The sequence below is a fragment of the Triturus cristatus genome, chromosome 5_2 (genome assembly GCF_964204655.1).
Source record: "Triturus cristatus chromosome 5_2, aTriCri1.1, whole genome shotgun sequence".
NCBI lineage: Eukaryota > Metazoa > Chordata > Amphibia > Caudata > Salamandridae > Triturus > Triturus cristatus.
In genome coordinates, this window is record NC_140588.1 from 133182299 (window position 1) to 133197965 (window position 15667).

The 15667-nt window shown below is 44.7% G+C and overlaps 1 pseudogene; it reads left to right on the forward strand.

Moving 5' to 3' along the window:
• The first annotated feature begins 939 nt into the window (after positions 1–939).
• Positions 940–15667, forward strand: part of LOC146822715 (small ribosomal subunit protein RACK1 pseudogene) — a 55035-nt pseudogene continuing 40307 nt past the window's right edge.

Consider the following 15667-nt stretch of genomic DNA (forward strand, 5'->3'; position numbering starts at 1 on the left):
GGCGCAGACCACCAGAAGCACTGAACTGAGGAGAGGCCTGAAGAGCGCAGCGGTACCTAGTGGCCAAAGGTTGTCGCAGCAGAAGGAACGGACCGGAGCACCACTACCCGAACAAACAGTGGTTCAGGAACTCAGCACCCGGCAAGTGCGAAGACGTGCAAGGACAGCAGACACTGCTCCAGGAACAAAGGAGATAGAGGAACGCGCAGCAAGTGCACCCAAGGAAGGTAATGGAAGAGCGCCATCAGAAGCGCGCCACAGCAACGCGATTGCGGAGAAGAAGAGGTGGTTGCGAGAGCCACCCAAAGCACGAAGACCCGGAGAAAGGGAGAAGAAGCCGACCAGCCAGATGGTCGCCAGCGAAGAGGAGAAGCCGACCAGCCAGATGGTCGCCAGCGAAGAGAAGAAGCCGACCAGCCAGATGGTCGCCAGCGAAGAGAAGAAGCCGACCAGCCAGATGGTCGCCAGCGAAGAGAAGAAGCTGACCAGCCAAATGGTCGCCAGCGAGGAGAAGAAGCCGACCAGACAGATGGTCGCCAAAGAAAAGAAGTGGACCAGCCAGATGGTCGTCAGAGAGGAGAGGCCTGACAAGAGGCCTGATCAAAAGAATGGAGAAGAAGTCCGTGATGTGAAGAACGAAGAGGATGTCCGCAAAGAGGACCCCAGGAATGGTCCGTGAAGAGGACCAGAAAGAGACGGACGAGAAGTTCAACATCAGAAACTAGAAGTAAGAAGGAATCAAAAGAAGAAGGTTGCGACGACCGGTCCAGTCACATACTGGAAAGAAGACGTTGTCCCAGTGCTGGGACTAGACCAGAGGGAAACGTGTAGAGTGCACGCTACACGGAAAAATCTGGTTAGAAGGAGTAAGAATGCGAGAGGACCAGACCGCGTCGCAAAGGAAGGAAAGAAGAGAAGGAGAGTGAGTGGCAAGATGCCATGAAGAAAGAAGAGGGTGACATGATGTCAGCCTACAAAGGAGGAAGGTACAGTGGCACCGCGCCACGGGCAGACAACTAGCACAGGCGTGCGAGGGACAATGAGGCGAAGTGACCGGGCAGAGTACTCGCATCATCACAGAAGAGAACACCCTGAGACATCGGACCGCCGCCTACTGCCCCATCAAAGAATAACGGTCATCAACACCATCAAGGAGCAGCACATCACCTAAGGGAATCCACACTCTCCAGGCAACCGGAGTCCAAGAAGGCAGGCCGCCCAGGAACCGTCTGTGCACCCCTGTCAGCCTGCAGCATACGGAAGTAGAGCACAACTGAACATTTGAAGATCCACCCCTTGGGATAAAGCAAGACTATGCCGTGGCCCTGTTGGGAGTTCTAAACCGACCCCTATGCGCAGCCTACACGAAGGCCCGCACAGCCCACGCGGTCAAGTGGAAATCCAGGGGCATGGGGCCTCGGCGGAATTCCAGTGAAGTTGGAGTCCAAATGGGAGAGATGTTCGACAGCAGCTCCTCGACATGTGCAGGATGCACGGAGGCTGCAGCCGGAGACTGGTTGCCCTGCGACCCTGAGAGGAAGACACAGAACCGGATTCCTGATGGCGAAGACACCGAGATGGAGACATCACCCTTGGCGGACACATGAGTGACTAGGCTGTGAGTCCCGTTGGCAGTTCAGCAGCGACGCCTTAGCGCGGCCCACTCAGAGCCCGCACGGTCCACACGGTCCCATGACCTCCCAGCAGGAAAGCCCACACGGAGGCGCCGGTGAGAGAGGTGCCCAAGTGAGAGAGGCAAGTCGGAAGCATCTTGGCCGTCAAGATACGGGAACAGCTAGCACATCGCCTCCAGGCGGAAACCTCATGCCAAGAATCATCAGAGTGGATCTCATCACAGCTCCCAGTATCCTGATGAAGGACTCGTGTACATAGACATTGTTACTGATAGACCAGGTCGGTCTCAAGTAGTTGGCCAAGACAAACCCGAATGTCACGAACAATGGTATTCCAAGAAAACCAACACCGCCGGACTGCGGCCTGAAGTTAAGTCTACTTGTGGTTTGTTTTGGGTGTCTGTTTTGCTTTACAGGTTGGACTTAGAATATATCTTTTTATCCAAAGTTGGGAGGGATGTAGTATCCTGCTGGATACAGTCTAGTGTACCTACTGCCTTTGAACCCACACTAAACACCCACCCACCACAGGCGTCACCAGTCAGGTGACCCTGATAATGAAAGGGGCCGAGCGCACGCCATCCATATCAGGATGGCAGCGGGAAGCAGCCTTTTTGTGGTGGGAAAGGCTTGCGGATTCCTGAGTTGGGGGCCCGTTGTGGGCCCCTTGGATGTTGGGGGGGCACATGGGGGTACCTATGGTACCCCCCTGCATTGGCATGGACAAAGTGGCAGGCACCACGCGGTACCTGTCACCTTGTGCATGCCAATGCACACAGTGCATTTCCAGCATTGTGGCAGGCGGTGCTGTGAGCACCGCCTGCCACAATGCTGGGAATAGAGGATGCCACCGCCACGGTGGCGGTGGCATCCTAATCGCCGGTGCGGGACCGCCGCACCACTGGTGGCCGGTCCCAGCAACGCTAAGGAGCGTCCGTCCGCCATCCTAATAGGCCCCTAAATACGCACCAAAAAAGTATCTTTAAAAAAAGTATGGAGCAAGCGTGTATTTATGAAGTCTATGTGTCCCAGGGACCCTTCTGTTGTCAGAGGTGAGTGGTAAGTAATTACTTCAAAAATGAAAAAGTTTTGCTTTTGAGCGAAAAATATAACAAATTGAAACTGAAATAACCCGGGAGTTTTTCAGTTGGCAGAAGTACTTTTTTTAAATTTTATTTTTTAAACAAAAAGTTATTGTAATTTTCATCATTACAAACATTCTGGTGCGGGGCACAATGTCTGGAGAACATGATTATCAATTTATCTAGTTTGCTGCATATTCCACTGGCCATAGTTCTGCCCTTTCTCTCTGAAATGTATATTCAGCTACATTAAACACTCTAGCCAAAATAGGTCCATGGCTGCCATTGGCTCACAGTCAAGCTACTCTGTATGCATATAGGCATTTGTATACTGCAAAACTAGCCAAGAACAAAGGAGCAGTATAAAGGATCAGCAGGCACAATTATATTCCATAGTCATTTACAGTGTGGAGAGGTGTACTTTAGCCAGTGAAGGTAGACAGACTTTCTAAGTTGAGGAGATGTTGTTTTCTTTGATGAGGCAAGGCTTCCAATCCTTCTTGAAGGAGAGGAGGGTTAAGGGTATTTTGACTGTAATGGGGTTTTGTTGGTGTTTTGATTGTAACGTGGATTTTGTTCCAGGCTAAGGGCCATATGCATGAACACATTTTCCCATTGACACAGAATGGGCAAAACCCTTTGATGCATATGGCCCTATGTACATAGATGGAGAAGGCCCTGGTCCTGGCTATTTTTTCCTGCATTTCTGTTTTTTCAGTCTAGTGATGCCTGGGCCGGGAGTAAGTTGACATCCGAAGCAGATGGTTAGCTTATCAGAAAGATCGGTATGGTTGATGTCATTGTGGCCCCTGTATCTGATACAGCTTTCCTTAAAGATGATTCTGGCAGGCAAGGTGAGACAGTGGAAAAATATAAAAGTAGGGTTTTAGAGCCGAACTTCTTCATGTCCAGGATGAGGCATCCTGCGGCCTATAGAATGTCCTTTTGAGTGCTCTGTAGTTTCACAGAGGCCATGGTGCAAAGCATTGCCTTCATTCAGATGTTAGAGAACCAGGACCTGTCCAGCGGTTCTGCAGTCTCTGTTGTAGACATTGCTGGAGTTGTGCCTGGCATTAAATAAAGGTGCAACTCAATGTTTACAGTCCCTCTTTCTAGCGTACAACCTAGGAAATTAGCACACTAGTAATACTTCTCTGTGGGGATGACCTCTTTTCCGATCTCAGTCTCACCGTGGTGCAAGGGTGCCTGCACTGCAGACAGTTTTGTTTCTGTGCAGGAAGGGACACCTTCCTGCACAAAAGCAATCCTCTGAGGCATTTTCCTCTTTTTGTGCATGCTGCAGAATGCTGCAAACATAGAAAGAGGAAAAAATAAGGAGAAATAAAGATATTTCTCCTCGTTATGCCTCCCCTGGGGAGGCGTAGCATTTTGACGCATTCCCAGGTCTACCAGTGATAGTAAATCTGGGAATGCGCCACAATCCTTGGGTGGATGCGAAGGAACACCCAAGCTCCTCCCAAGCTCCACCCATGGAACGCCTCTCTGGGGCAAAGTAGTGCAATGCAGCAAATTGGGCTGCAGTGCGTTACTCTAGATTTTTCAAGCCACGCAGGGCCAAGGTGGCCTTGCGTGGCCTGATAAATATGAATTAGTAGTTTAATCACCCTTTTGTCCCCTTTCATGGCTCAAGGGCAACACAACTCAATGATAAATCTGCCCCACATTATCTAGAAAAGATAGCACATCGTGAAAAAGCACTGTATCTGTTTGTTATAGGCAGGGCCACTGGAATTATGCTGCATGTGAGGGCCAAATTATGTGACAGGAGTGAGTTACTTATGCAGTAAGAAAAGGCAGTTAATGCGACGTAATGTGACATATTTAGTGTTAGTATTTTGGCATTTTTTCATATGGTAAAATTGTCTGGGAAAATATTTAACCTCAGTAGTACAAGTTTAACATCCAAATGCAGCAATATGCAACTGAAAGATGACCTGTCCGCCTTCGCGAAGGGCCTGCCATGTGCAGAAACACACGTTGCATTGATTAAGTAACTTCTGATCTGTTTTAGCTACAAATTCTTTTTGTTAAAATGTGTACATAACGAGGCAGAAGATGGATTGTGTGGCAAATCCATAATTATGCAGAAAACACCACAGTCGCAGAATGGCATAATTCCAGTAGCCATGATTACAGATGCTTTCAAGCTGTTGTTCAAAGCATTTAAATCATTATAAAATTAGGTTATCTGATACAATGTAGAGGGATCTTAGAGCCATATGGTAGATTTCTTAATTACCTGAAAGTTACTGTTCTTTGTTATATACAACCTTAATAATGTTTTACAAAACGTTGAAGCCATGATAGAGCTGCACATGAATCTACTGAAGCCCATGGCAACCTGAAATGCCCATGGCTTGTTAAAATGCACATCTTTCTACCAACAGTTATTTCAAGTATGGGAGGTCTTGGTCCCGAAATGAATCTGGGCGAGTAAATTAGCTAGAATGAAAGATGCTTCTCTGGTCTGAGCAGTTAATAAGGGTAGCCTAAATATGTAGCCTACACTGCTCTCGCCTGTACTAAGGAGATGTGCTGCCTGTGCATCACCCACCATTTGTTTTGCAGTTGTATATAGCACAGCGTTGTCCACAAGGGCATTAGAGCACTTTAAATGAGAACCAGATTACATTATTCATGTTTTTAGGCACAGGGAAATTAAGGTGATTTGCCCAGAATCACAAGATGTTGAACCAAGAGGAGACTGAACCTGGTTTCCCAGTTCCAAAGTCAGCTGCTCTGGCCATTTGGCCACATCTCCATATCTTGTAATTAGCTCTAGCCAAATTGGAAAAGTCTTGGCTAAAGCCACTGATTGGCTAAAATGCCATCCTGGGGGAATAAACATTCCTTTGAAGAATTATGGTAATCCTGTAATCACTAAGGAAAAAGAGACAAAGAGAACAATATGTGATGTTTATCATGATGGGACTAAATGGCCCCTGAAGAAACATGTTTTTGAACTTTATTGATTTCCCCCAAGATTTCCAGTGTTGCTCCTTTTCTTAGTGCTTAGCGCCTGGCTCCAGTGGTCACTGTTTGAGAATATAAGCCGGCCTTATGAGCCAGATATTTGACTTTACCGTTGACTTTTAGTAGACGCTGTGTGCACCAGCCCAGAGAAAGAACAGTGCCAGGAAACATAAGAGCAGGAAACCTTGCAGCCCTCCCATCATGTCAAGAACGAATCCCAGACTAAGGACAAACATTCGGTTCCTCTCAAGGAACTAAAGGTTGATGGGCGTCTGCTATCGGTTTTTACCATTATCCACCAAACTTTTACTAACAATCAACAAATCTTTATTCGATTGTTACATCATGAAAGATACAGTACAATAAGAATAAAAGAGAATTTAAAATTAAAGGAAAAAGAAAGAAAAAGTATACATAAGACGCAAATACAACAAAGTCCTCCAAAAGGGACCAGCCCAAGAGGTCATACTAAAACCATATAAAAGTAAATATCTTTCATTGTCTAAAAAAATAATAAAGGTAAGAAGACTAGGTATGACAGGACTAGGCAAATCTAGGACTCTGAAACTGAAAGCAATAAGGGATTGTTCCTGTTAACCTGGACCCTACGTATAGCCCAAGACCAACTGAGGAACTTGGCTACGGCAACAACTATGTCCTCTCGAGTGTTAGTTCTTAGAAGACGCATAGCCGTTTTATGTGATCTAGTACCTAAATTAGAGCAGATCGGCTGTAGCCATATCTTCCTGGGGAAAGCAAAGACTGGGCACACAAACAGAACATGGGCAATGGACTCAACCTGTGATTTACAAATAGAACAGAAACTATCAGTTCCACCCTTCCACTTATAGTTGAAGGAATTGAGCGGTAGAGACCCCACTCTGAACTGGTGGTATAATTTACGATCCCCTATTTTGGAAATAAAATTCCAATAGGGTTCGAAGCTACCTGAGAGTTTATGATCCAGGAATAGGCCAGATAGAGAGCTACTATTCGTAACAGACCACAGTTTTCTTAGCCTGGATTCCCAGTATAGAGTTTTAAACTCAAGCTTGCTGGGGAACTGATTGCCCCTAGGGTCCACCCACAAGTGGCTCAACCCCATTTCCATCAAGCCCTTTTTAACATTTTGGAGCCAAGCGATTCTCTTTTGCGTGTCGAGATTCTTAATGTGCCAAAGTGCATTGGCATACGACAGCAACTCGGAGGAGATCCACAATCTTCTCCATTAGGACAAGGGTCTATACTCGGCTTCCTCATTAAACGCCCTGCACCCCAAATCTAACAATAAAGGCAGTATGGGGGTAGATTGCGGGAGGGACGTGAGTGAACGCAAAAACTTATTTTGTGCTTTAACAAGAGGCAAAAGATTGTCAAAGCCCCAAATCTCCGCTCCGTATATGATTGAGGCTCTAACTTTCCCCTTGTGTAGTGCAATTGCAGGACCCACCGATTTTGTGTGTGAAGCTCTGAATTCTTTCAGAATAGCTCCAGCAAGCTGGTTATGTTTCAGGACAAATAAATCTATCTGTGGCTTCCAAGATAGCTTACTCTTCATTGTGATGCCCAAATATGGAAATGTGTCAGTACTCTGCCATTGTCATTTGGGGTCCTAATGCTGTTGGAAACACTGCAGGCTTTGCCGAAGCCGCCCAGCTGATCAGTCTGTTCAACGCGCTTTGCCGAAGCAGATTGGCTGCAACTGATTCATCTGTTTTCATCACTTTCTAGCGCATGCGCGGTGCCTATTATCGGCTTTGGGGTCCTCGCGCTGCTGCAAACATTGCAGGCTTTTCTCAAGCCACCTTGCTTAAACAGCTTCACCTGTTTACAATCTAGTACATTATAAAAACACTCCCCCTCTGCTCGGGTCGGTACCTCTGGTCTTTACTCATAGACCGCCCTGGGGTACCGACGGAGAGGTAAGCTTGGCTTTTGCTCTTGTAATGCCTTATAATCTTTCTAGAACAACCTAAAGAGTCCTTAACATTAGTGTTTTTACAATAACCCTCTGGATTTTTTCAATGGCCCTTTAACTACATTGTTCGATGGAGTATTTGGGCTCTTTCTTTCTATCTGGTTAGAGGCCTTCTACCCTGACTAGTACTTTATTGCCATACTTTGTGCCTCCACCTATTTTAGAGACATGGACAAACTTTATACTTCTTAGTCATTTGGTATGGGGAACATAAAGATCTAGGCATGTTTTACAACAGCCGTGTTTCTTTTTTCCTTTCCCCTTTATCAGAGCGGGGCCCCCTTCCCTGAGTAGAGCCAGGTTGAGGTGAGGGTATCACCCACATTTGTAGGGTAAGTGCAATCTAATACACTTTTAGATGTTACTAACACAAAAATTTGTGTTTTGTATGGCGGTATATTTATACTGTTGTTTGCTGGTCTTATCAACATGGATAGCTCTTCGCATCTCCTTATTTATGTTTTTCCACTTCCCTAGGTATCCGGTTTTTACATCCATGGAGTTCAACCGGTGGTAGGAATGTCTGTAATTTAATATACTTTTACAATTTTACTTATTCATAGTAGCAGCAATATTAAGGTCCTGATGAATGCCCTCGATACTTTGTAGATCCCAGTGGGCAGAAACATGTCGACCACATACTATGGACAATGAGCATAATGACGATGTATTTATGCTAAATTGCCATTTTGCTTTTTAATTTTGGCAGAGGTGCTCTACCGATTAAAGCACTTTTGAGTTTCTCTAGCCATTTTTATTCACATTTTTTGATTTAGCGCTGCACTTTTTTTGAACCCCTTTTCACACGAAGGAGAACCCACTGTTTTCTTGTCATTTCTGGTACTGTTTACCACCCTTGTACGCCTTCTCCCCTGACCCGCGACCAGGCTGTTCTCTCTAGCTCTGGTGTGGTGTGACAGGAGAGACAGACCCAGATGATGACAATACACTGATTCTTTGGTGATTGATGGGTTCTGTTCCCTAAAGGGTTCTTCTCTAACCAAGAGATGTTAGAATGAGTGGTTTTGCCTTTTGTTTATCCCTGCTGACCCAGTACTAGACCCAGGTTGTTCAGTGTTACAATATTTGGTTAAGGGGATTCACAACCTGCTGGTCTTTAAAACCTTTCCCTTGGACCTTCTCCCACGTTTTTTGTTGATACTGTTCTAAAAGAGTACCATCAAGTGACACTTGACTCTTAATTATTTTATATTTATGCATCACCATGTACTTAGTCTTTTCGACATTGATTACCAAGTCGTGATCATTGCAAAACACCATGAATTGATCCAGGGCCCTCTGCAGACCAGATTGAGTTTTTGATAAAATGAGGGTGTCGTCTGCAAACATAAGGAGCGGAACCCTGGAACCATCTAAGGTAGGGGCGTCGATTTGATAATTAGTATAGTAGGATATAACCCTATTAATGTAAAGGGAAAACAGGGTTGGAGCTAAAACGCATCACTGCCTGACGCCTCTATTTACAGGGAATTTATCAGTTGTTTCACCCTGTTGACCCCATCGAACATGGGCAAAGTTCGAAGTATGGAGTCTAATTATGAAAAGTAAAAGAGGGGTCGGCATACCGGCTTCCTTAAGGGCATCCCAAAGTTTATTGCGGGGGACTAGGTCGAAAGCAGATTTTAAATCAACAAATGCTGCATACAAAGTCCCCCCCGATAAAATGACCGAACGCCAATAAATCATAATGAATCTAAATACCTGATCAATGGTGCTTACATGTGACCTAAAGCCTGCTTGGTAGTCAGATAGCACCCTTGACTCATCTAGCCATTCTTGAACCCTCGCTAGTATAGTCCTGGCCACTATTTTTTGAAGAGAGTCAATTAGACTAATGGGTCTATAATTGCCGGGACAAGAGCGATCTCCTTTTTTTAAAATTGGAACAATTTCTGCTCCTAGCCAGGAGGCAGGTAAAGGGGCGCCCGAGCTATAGCATCAATCAAAATACAAATATACCTAGCCCAATTACTTTTATCACATTTAAAAAGGTCCGAAGGGATACAATCTGGACCGGGAGCCCTGCCTAATGGTGCTGAGTCTATAGAGGCCTCGATTTCCGATAGACCAAAAGTTAGGACCTCCGAAGTTACTAATTCGCTATAACCAGATACAAAGCTTAGTGGGCAGGTAAACTGAGCTTGGTAGTGGGAAACCCACTTATCAGGAGGGACATTATTATATGGGGTGGCAACTTCCACTCCGCTGCCCCATTTAATTAAATGCCAAAAATGTGTCCAGTTCTTCTCGTACGAGGCCTTCGTCAGGTCCTCCCATCTATCTACGTCAAAGCGTTTTTTTGCTTTAAGAAGGAACTTCTTATAATCAGCCCTTACAATTTTAATTGACTCAATATAATTTACTAACTTTCTTTTATGTTTTGGTATTGAAACACAAAAATCTAATGACTCCCACACCTAGGGAGTTTTTTCACTTGGTGTAAAAGTCATTATTTAGTTTCTTCTGCATGGCAGATAGGGAAAAAAGGACATCATATAGTTAACCCGAAATAGGGTGGACAGTGTAATGCCCTTCCTCTGAAGGACCACTGCTCCATCGAGCCATCGGAGGAAGCTTTTCATCAATAGAGACAACAGGAGCTCCATCGATGGAGAGCTGAGGTTCCACCCAACCCTAAATAGGATTGGTGGACTGTCATTTTGGCAGACAGTCATTTGCGACGGAGTACTCTGTTCACTAAACTCTAAATTGCACCTTTACTCTTAAAAGGTGATGCAGGTTTAGAGACTAAGATATAAATAACACATAAATAGTGTGCAATAATTTGAATGTTCAGTGTTATGACTTCATAGAAAGCACAAGCCTTGTATTCACTTTAAGATATTGATGGAGCGGGTAGAACAAAATTTTGTATTCCCCCCCCCCCCCCCATTCTGCATGAATATACGAATTGAATAATCCATTAATTGTAATATTACTAAATAAGTTTTCTTGTTTTTAATCAACATTACTAATATATGAAATATACGTGGGATTTGCATTTCGCATGGCTAATTAACTTCTATAACTAAAACATGTACGCGTATTAACAGTAGTATATGTAGTAAATAGAATACTGCATGATATATGTTGCTTTTGTGACGTTTTCGTTATGCTGCCCCAGATGACATCAAATTGGTGAATATGAACGCTTTAAATGTCAGTATACGCTAGATAATTACAAGCACATAGAGGGATTAGTAAGGGGTTAACATTTTATTCATTATTTCTTTGTATTAATTACTTTTTTGTGTTTTTTTCGCTTAAGTTGTCCTTTCGGCCTAAATACAAAATGGCCGCCAACGTAACACGACGTGATGGTAACCATTCCACGAGGTTTTGGGCGAAGTGCGTCTGCGCATCAGTTTGTTCCTGTGGCCTCGTCATGACCCTTGCCACACTGTGCCCGAACAAGGCCACGGTGGGAAGTCATCCAAGTACTAAAACAAAGGACATTTACAAGAAACCGGAAAAATCCAAAAACCATTACGTAACCTCTTGAACTGTGTGAAACCTCACCGGACGATCCCAACCGACCAATTAGAAAAGCCCAAAACTTGTAAAATGTTACATCTTGACATTACTTTTATTATAAAAATGATGGTAGAATAGAGAGCATACACTTTCCCTTTTCCTTTTACTGACGGAGACGACGGTGACGCTACGCAACGCTACTATCTAGGATGACTGCTGCGTTCCTGAATCTTTGACACACTGAATTCTGCCCATTTCCCTTATGAACCGCGAACTTTATAAAATGTATGGGCACTGATAGATGCTTGCACGTCTCTTGTCCTTGCCCATTCTTGGGACTGTTGCGTGCTGCATGAAGAACTTTTGAATTCCGACTGATTGACAGCTAATTTGATGACTTAGAGGACGCACCGATAGCCAGATCAGGTAAATATGGTGTTCTGTGTTTTACATAAAACTTAATAAACTTTCTAGATGTAAACTTAACTCTTTGCGATAAATAGATAAACAAACATTGATTAACAAACAAATGCATTTGTGATTTATTGAAGGAGGGAAGATCAAAATCTTAAATGTGTTTTAGCTGGTTCTAAATCACCAATAACTAATCCAACTAAATGATCCATTAATCACGTGGGAGGAGTATCTTGATGTTTAGGATTGAGATCTGTAGGTGTAAGGATATTAGTGAATAGATGTGTAATATAACTTTTCTTCCTATAGGTTTTAAGGTATTCCTTTCATGTCAGCGCATGAAACACTCATCTCTCCTGTAAGTGCAGACCAGTGTTAAGTGATGTGTGAATGTTGGTGTTATGGGCCCCACCAATGACTGCATGAGTGAAAGTGTTAATGTGATATCTGGTCTGCGACGAAGGGAGGATATTTGGTACGGGTTTTGTCCTGTTCACCGTTACCTAAGTTTCCGCGCTGCAACAATATATTAGAGATGTAAAATAGTATAGCCTTGCAGCATGTTAGCTTTCTACCCAAAATAATAATGGGGACAATTGACTACTATCATGGTTGGACAGTCACCTTGCTGTGCTGCACTGCATGACCGTGAAATGGCAGGAATATGCTGTATTTAAAAGAATAGTGGGCATTCCTGCCTTCGTCCCTGCTCTAGGGCCGTTTTAGCTGCCTAGCACCAACTCAGGCACCGTGCATGTGTTGCAAAGAGGATTGCTTCTGTGCAGGAAGGTGGCACCTTCTAGCACAAAAACAATCCCCTGAGGCATATTTCTCTCTGTGTGTGCTGCAAAATACAGCACACATAGAAAAAGAAAGTAATGAGGCGAAATAAAGATATTTCTCCTTGTTACCCCTCACCTCAGAAGGCATATCTTTGTGGCATTTTCCCAGGTCTGCCAGCAATGGTAAATCTGAGAATGCATCAAAATCCACATGAGTTGCGTGGGAACACCATTGCAACGTCTATGGAACACCTTCCCAGGGCAGAGTAACGCAACCCAGTGATTTGGGCGACGTTATTCCTGATTGATCAAGCCACTCAGAGCCATGCAAAGTGGCCTTGCATCGCTTGATAAATCACATTTTGGGTTTGTGTCTCTAATGTATCACGTTGTGTGGTGCAACATGATGCAACCCCCTTCATAAATAGGCCCATTATATTAAATATAAAACATAGCAAATCTTTTTAGGACAATATGTGTCACTAGAAGACCAGGGTTTGCTGCTTTCCATGCAAACGTTTTCATTCAGCTAATAGTTCTATTATCCTATTAATATTTTTGGCTTTGGTAGCACAAAATATATATACATTAATTTAGTGATATTGCCACGTGCTTGGCGGTGCTCCCCTGTTTTAAACGCGACAGGTTTGTTTTTTTGCCTCGGTGAAGCTGTCAGAATCAGGATTCCTCTTATCGACCGTTATTCCATTCCCCACGTTCGTCCAACGCATAACCCTACCATACCCCTTCCTCGCTACTAAACTTCTCTCCCCTCCCCCACTGACAAAGGAGTGACTAGCGGCTCTGACGTGTCCGTGTTTTGTGCCTGCCGCTTGTTGCCTGATGCATGAGAATGCTATTTCAAGGGAGACTTGAAGGCACAGCTAGGATGTGACTGAAATACAGATTTTGCCGTTGCCATGGGAACCGCAACGAAAGCTTGCATCACCGACGAGAGCAGCGCGTGCCCGCTGGATGTGGCCTGTGCCACGTTCAGCTGCCGGGGAGCTCGTGAACGCTGGAGCTGTACTAATAGTAATTTAGGGCAACGTATTATATGACGGTAAATTCGATCGTAAGCCCTCCCAAAAGTCAGCTGACTCTATCTGTGAGGCCACCGCTCGCCTCGAGAGGCGATTTTCTTTCAAATGACTGCGACCTTTGAGCGTTTTTTTCTTGGTTTTAAGAAGCTCGCTTAAGAAAGCTCCCCGCTCGTGTGCAACTCGTGAGACTTCTTACAGTCTTAAATGGCTTTACTCTTCTCATTGAACAATTGGTTTCTCTATATAGGGCCGTATGTACCACACCCCATACGTTTGAGGAAGAATGTGTCGGTCAAAAGAGATTAAGAAATGTACTATTTCCAAGCAGCGCGTGACAAGACGCCATGCAATATGAAACTAATATGAGGAAATGTGCACCATTCGTGTGGTACCAGGACATTGTTGTCAGTATTTCATCTGACAACCAGCCCAAAAGATTATTCACACAACTATCAACCAATTGGAGTTAATTATTGAAAATCTGCACCGATCTGGTCGACAGGCCCGCGGCTCCAGGAATTTTTATTTGGGTGAGCCAAGGGTGCATTTGGGTGGGCCACTGCGGGCTCGATTTGTCGCATATATGTCTAGGCAGGTCTGCTTCCGGGCCCTCCTTTATCTCTTCTTAGTCTTACAAGGCCCAGTAAAACACACTCTTTTCCAAATCTCTTTCTAAATATTATCACTCTCAAAAAGTGTGTTTTCCATGTAATGTTCCTTTGATGGGAAGAGGAGGTTTCTGAGGTGGGAGTATCAGGCAAGTGACACTTCTCGGGCTCCCTCTGTGCGAGCCTTCAGGGAAAATCCCTCTTCATTACTACCTCCACCTGACCCCGGACTCTGCAACGCACTCCCTTACAGGCTTGATTATCCACTACTCCTCTCCAGTGCACCTTATCTCACAGCTGACCTTGGGCCCCAGCCCTATATCAGGCACCATGGGGCTCCACTTACATTTTTCCCGATAAAATCACCTTCAAACCTAAAACATTGAATATAGCAATAAATATAATTAGCACACACTTTAAAGTATGTTCCACAGTAGCCCTTGTGACCCGACTGCTAATTAAATAAACAAAAACAGAAAGGCCATGACAGGGTCGGCTTTAGCGCTGATGCTAAAGTCTTTTTTGGCGCCGCACCAATATCCTCTTTCTCCGTAAATACCTTTACTACCACCTTCCACCAGTGCCCCTCATCCCTTCATGCCCCCCCATTGACCTCCTCCTCAGATTCCCTCACTGCCACACGCCACAAGTGCCCCATATTTCCCACAGCCCCTCCCCCGCATGACCTCCTCCTCGGGTTCCCTCGCTGCCACCCTCCACCAGTGCCCCTCATCTCTCTTTAGTCCCTCCCCCTCATGACCTCCTCCTCAGACTCGCTCACTACCACCCTCCACCTGTGCCCCTCATCTCTCCCTAGCCCCCCCTAAACCCCATGACCTCTTCCTCGGATTCCCTCACTGCCACCCTCCAACAGTGCCCCTCATCGCTCCATAGCCCCTCCCCCTATTGACCTCTCAGATTACCTCACTGCCACCCTCCAACAATGCCCCTTATCTTTACATAACCCCTCTCTCATATGCATTTCATTTCTTGTATAGTGCTACTCGTATCAGTCAAGTGTGTGTCAGTACTTTACACCACGCATGCATTATACAGAGACAACGAATCATACAAGTATGTAAATCAGTCTACAGGAAATGTCACATAAGCCAATGAGGATTACAAGGTGTATTTTAAGAGGGTTTGGTCTGGAGAAGCACAAACTCAGGATTTAAAGAGTACTCCAGTGGTTGGGGGTTGGCTTTACTGATAAAAAATGTATATCTGTCAAAACATACTAATTTTAGCAACATTAGACTAATGAAAGACTGAGAAAGTTCTAACTATATCACAAAAAAAGAAAGCGAAGTTCTAACTATACCATTCATGTTTGTATGCAGCTCTTTGATGACAGTTCATTGGTCACTGTCCTATGTTAGGATTGTAACTTCTGAACTGCAAGTAACACAAGAATCTCTGTGACAAAGGCAGTAACCCACTGAGCTTCCACATAAAACACAGTTCATCTGCATTTAAAAACTACTAACAGACAAATGATTGCTCTCCAGCAATCACCAGCGTAATCTGGGCATTTGTTATTGTCTTATTGTTATCCTGCATCGGCCATGATAATGATAAAAAACTGGTTTAAATGAAGCACACACGAAGTATGTGTCCTGCTGGGCCTGTGCAGATTT